This window comes from Amblyomma maculatum, chromosome 2 (genome assembly GCF_055883805.1).
Source record: "Amblyomma maculatum isolate TAMU_Amacu chromosome 2, ASM5588380v1, whole genome shotgun sequence".
NCBI classification, from domain to species: domain Eukaryota; kingdom Metazoa; phylum Arthropoda; class Arachnida; order Ixodida; family Ixodidae; genus Amblyomma; species Amblyomma maculatum.
Window position 1 is genome coordinate 46,099,649 of NC_139345.1, and position 6,000 is coordinate 46,105,648.

A 6,000-nucleotide genomic window follows, 5' to 3' on the forward strand; every position below is an offset into this window, starting at 1 on the left:
TTGCAAGAAGGCAGTGCAGGTTGCAAGAAGACAGAAGACACCACGATACTCACGAGCGAAAGTGCGAAACCAGGCAAAAGCCTGCCGCCGCCGCTGAAGCAGACGCGGAGCGAACAGTGAGCAGGTCGCGTCCCTTACGGCAGCAGAGAGCGTAACTCATGGAGATATGTTCCCATTGCTCCCGCGGCGATTGAGAAGGCTGTAAGAAAGAGAGCCCGCACTCCCTCGTGACCGGCCGTACCGTAATTGGGAGGTTTTTTGCGCAGCCCGCTAGGTAGCCAGGAACTATCTGGACTTTCAGATAGATATTGGCGAAACGGCGCTGCGGAAGGTTGTGCCAATGCACAAAGAAAGTGCGGATAAGCTCAAGAAAAGCAAAAAATAGTAATCTGTACGTCTAGCGAAGCATTCTGCTGTGAAGTAAAAGTGTAGGGTTTATCCCAACTCACGGTGATGTACTTGTCTTGAAATACATCTCTAGACTAGGCTAAGTTAACGCTACCCGTTGGCTTATGGAGGTAGACCCTGATGAGTTATGGACACCTTGGTGATACTTTGGTTACCTGTTTAGAAGTGGTCCAGCAGTTTGTTGATTTCCAATGTAATTTTAATACTGTATATAGGTTTTAGCTTGATATATAGAGCGAAATGCTTTAGCAACTATACATCTGTCCAATGTTATAGCATCAAGTGAAAGTTACATAACTTACCATGGTAAGAACTGTGTTTGAAGGCAATGCACGTACTTTGCACCCGTGGACGACAAATGTGTGTCCATGATTATGATAAAGATTGTCGATGTGCTGCCTCGAACCTCTCTTGTCTGGAATTAGCCCTGTGTATAGTTTGCATGATAATGAAAGGGTTGTTCTGTGCACATGCCTACAGACCAGATTCTTTAGCCGTTCTTGGGTGCGGCCATTTTCTGTCGACTGGCCGCCGCTTCGCGAACGTTTCCTTGGGGACTGCGGGGCTGGGGATCTCCGTGATAACGCCAGCACGGTAGCCACGGTTAGCTCGCCCTTGAGCGTTAGAGATTATTGCTGGAGATATTTTCATCGCCCTGTTGTGCAGGAACGATCTCATTTGCTTGTCGTAGAATTACAATCGACCGTTATTTATGGGATTTTCTTTTACATTTACTTTTATTGTGTTGATAATCAGTGTGCAGCCAGGTTAATGCTGATGTTTCGGTATCCTACAGTCGAACAAAAAAGAAGCCTCTTAAAAACATTGCAAGCATTACTCGTATGTGCATGGTTTATACATAATTCTGGCCATTTGCAAAGAGCTCTTCATGCTTCCTGCCAGCCGCAGCGAACCTCACCAATCAGGCTGTGTTGCTGCCTTCGAATGGTGCGCCAGTCATATAAAAAATATCGCTGTGTGCTCATCTGTAGTGCTAAGCTAACAGTGGGCTAGTTTTGTTGCTCCTTATTTATAAACACCCCCTCATTATGATCGTTTTTATGTCTTGAATGTCTATATAGTGCCTAATAAACGGCTGCGTCTGCATGTCACTCATGGTACGCCTTTTTGGATCCTGCACATACATAGTCGTACATGTCAAAGAAAGAAAGAGCAAAGGAAAGATAGCTGGAGCATAAGTTTGCATATGGTATATGAAATCTAGCATCACAAAATGGAATCGACTATGAAACACGCCGCAGGGCACTGCTCCGTAAGTTTCGACCAGCTGCGGCTCTTTGACGAGCGCTGACATTAATTAAACTCTACACGGACGCCTTCCGCTTCACCTTCATCGAAGGGCGGCGATCGCTGCAGTGGTCGCACCTACTTCTTCGGGCTAAGTAACCATGCAAGAGTCCTAACTACTGCGTCACCGCTGTGGGGCACACCACCGTTTCCGTATTCGTAAATCTTGAATAAATACTAACAGAGTAGATTAGATCTAGCGACTTCTGTAGCCATAAGACTAGTAAGGTTTAATTTTAAGCTATTGGTATGTGTGAAAGCGCCGCGCATTCGTTTGGGCCAGCGTCACAGCGTGTAAAGAAATCGTATTTATTTGTTACGTCTCGGGCAGACGCTGACTGCGCTCAACCATTTATGAAAATGACAATTCGCATTGTTGGAGATCGGGCTTATGTTCCCATAAAAGAAAGGTATAAGTAATCCAAAGACGAACCACTGATGACCGAAAACGTAAGTGTTTTTCATAAGCAACCTTCAGCCCGAAGTTCACCGATCTTTAGTTACAATAAAAAAAGATACAAAATATGCATCATAAAACACAGAACCAAAAAGTAAAAATACTCCTGTGCATTTATTATACGTGTAGGGCACACACACACACACACACACACACACACACACACACACACACACACACACACACACACACACACACACACACACACACACACACACACACACACACACACACACACACACACACACACACACACACACACACACACACACACACACACACACACACACACACACACACACACACACACACACACACACACACACACACACACACACACACACACACACACACACACACACACACACACACACACACACACACACACACACACACACACACACACACACACACACACACACACACACACACACACACACACACACACACACACACACACACACACACACACACACACACACACACACACACACACACACACACACACACACACACACACACACACACACACACACACACACACACACACACACACACACACACACACACACACACACACACACACACACACACACACACACACACACACACACACACACACACACACACACACACACACACACACACACACACACACACACACACACACACACACACACACACACACACACACACACACACACACACACACACACACACACACACACACACACACACACACACACACACACACACACACACACACACACACACACACACACACACACACACACACACACACACACACACACACACACACACACACACACACACACACACACACACACACACACACACACACACACACACACACACACACACACACACACACACACACACACACACACACACACACACACACACACACACACACACACACAAAAAAAAAAACGAACACAAAACCGCTAGCGCATTACTTCCAATAAACGGCGATTTCCAGTTCGTAACATGTATGGTTAGACTACGCTCGTATATCGCGTAAACGATGAAACAGTCCGCTCCAAATTGCTACAGTACTTTTTAGAAGAAGGAAGAAGATGCACAGCACGCATCTATATGCATAGATAGTAGAGCACGTTAACGATTTAATTGAAGAACGTTTGTTCACGAACACGTATTATACACGAGGGACCCCCGCGGTCCGCCGTTCCCCGGCCGCCCGCGCCCCACAAACGGTGCTTGGTGTCCAGAGTAGGAGCGCGCTTGCAGCATGCGTGCGAGGGCAGAAGAATCTCGTCTATAGGCACCGGGTCATTAGTGCATCAGGTAACACAACAGTCTGTTTTGAAACAAAAGTTTTGTGCATACAGAATATAACTCAAGTTATTGTCTTCAGGTTTCATCAAACAATACATCACAAATGTTGCTTGCAGCCGCGTGCCACACGAGACGTGAAGAATGACCATAGATATAGGCTGTACGAAACAATTGATGTCAACTTCAACCTTAGTATATTTCGTTCGGACTGCAGGCACACAAACAAGATTCACATTACACAAAATTGCCTACAACTAATCATTATGTATTAACGTTAACCTTTCTATTATTTTTTTGCTCTGGCTCCGTTTCCGTCTGTTTCGTGTTGCGCCGCAGTTCAATTCCATCATGCACCAACTCGCCCCCCAGGCCGTTATTCTATACGGCAGATTTATCAATTTATTTGTAACGCGAAATGCGCCCAGATTTATCCGAATCATAGCAGCCGATTGCAACTTTTTCCATATTGTTTCAAATTGTTGTTGCCGTTGGCGCTACACAGTGAAGTTTACTTACACATTTTAAATTAAGCCCTGCAATAGCGGCAGGGTATCTGGTTCTGGGCAATTTACAAAAACGCGTTGGTTGACATATCTCCAGTGCCGAAAGTTAGTTTTTTAGTCAGTCAGATGAAAAATTCAAGACTGCACGTATCTCGCGCGGGGAGAATGTGTAATCAGGCCAAATTTTGATGGAGTCTCGCCCAAGTTTTTAGGTTATACCTAAGTTGTTTTAGTCAAAATGGGCTGCACTAAATTTTAGAGAAACCCGGAAGAAGTAAAACTTCAGGCACTTGGTGAACAAAATTATAGTGGTGGCCCACACACACAGGTACATTCACTCCAAACTACGACTGTGATCATCCTATTAGAGGACGCCGTTGAGTTGGCCATACTCGAATTAGGTTGGACACCAAATTTGCCAAAATAAAATTTTGGGGGTCTAGAAGGCCAATTTTTATTGGTGCAGACAAACATTCTGCACACACTTCTTGAGAGTACGTTTCGCAGATCGCGTTTCTGGACAACTTCTGCGAATGCTTTTTTCACCATTATTACCATGCTGTTTCACTTCGAAGCTGTTCGAAGCCTCTCCTGACTACCGGGTGGCCGTCAGTACTGCAGGAAATCTGGTAGAGAAACTGACGTTCTTCAACGTGCCATTCGGCAGCTATCCCCTTCTTTAGGATGGAGCTTGCCTTTCTTTTTTAAAACACCATCTCTAGTTTTGGTGCAGGGCCTTGATCCGACCAAACTCCAAGAATTAGTATATAAAAATGTGACAGCATGAATACATAATTTTCGGTCGCGTGGCTACACTCAGCGCGTTCAATGATTAAGAGAATCTCTACGTGTCTTTACTATGTACACTTCAAATACCTGCTCAGGCCTATAGCCTGAACAATCAAGAAGCGTATTCGGAGCATTGGAAGGCATTCAGTGGGGAGATATTAAAGGCTCTCACAAGTGGGGTCCGAAAATAAATCGGTTGTTTATTCTTCCACTCCCGGATACTACTTACAAACGAGTACCCTCTCGCCCACGTTTAATAGATTAGCGTCTCTTCCCCACGCCGGTCGTGAAGAATGAGGCAATACAAGTGAACATGGTAATGAGCGGCCCAAAAGAACCAATGTTTACCGGGATACCTCATTCGTCCAAGCCCGTATGAGAATTTCTCAAAGGGGCGTTCTACCATTGATGATACCATGGACACTCGAACTCTCCCCACCACTACAGCCAATAACCTCCTGTTCCTCAAGCAATCCCCTTAAACGATATGCCTCCAAGCGATTTTAACCTGCGGGGGATTGTGCACAGGCCTGCCACCCGGATTCAACTGACTCCTGTCAATAAATCACTGCTTCACAGAGAAAAGGAGCGCAACCGGGGCCATGACAGGGTGAATTTGGAGGATGAGATTTAGAAGTCTGTGGGGCTAAAGCGAGCATAGCTTGCACAGTGCAGGGTTATTTGGATGGGTTCGTATACACTTCTAAATAACCCTAGTTATTCCAAATAACCAAATAACGAACACTTCGTACACTGAGGTTTTCGTCTGGCACGGGGACGTAGCTGGGCTGCTGACGATGATGACAGTACGTTCTCTTCGCATCTTTAACATAATGGTGAGTAGCCTTTATGAAATAGAAGCGCTTATATTTAGATGAACCGATGAATAAAAGTCCGAGCAAAATGCCAGCCAGTCGCTACTTCTCTAAAGAGAATTTTATTTCAGGTTCGTTCAATCGAAAACCAGAACAAAATTTTAACAAAGTAGCTATAAGCTTAAGAAAACCCTCAAAGCAGAGCTATCTTCTTTTTGAGGCATACATATTCCCGAGGACTATATGACGTATGTAGAGCATAATTTAAACACGAAGAAAATAAAAAAAAAATACATAAATCAATTTCACTGAAAAAAGGTTGATAATCACATTTAAAAAAAATCTGCGCCACTTTTGGAGCAATAATCCAGGACACACAATTTTATCTTCTTGAAACGAAAGC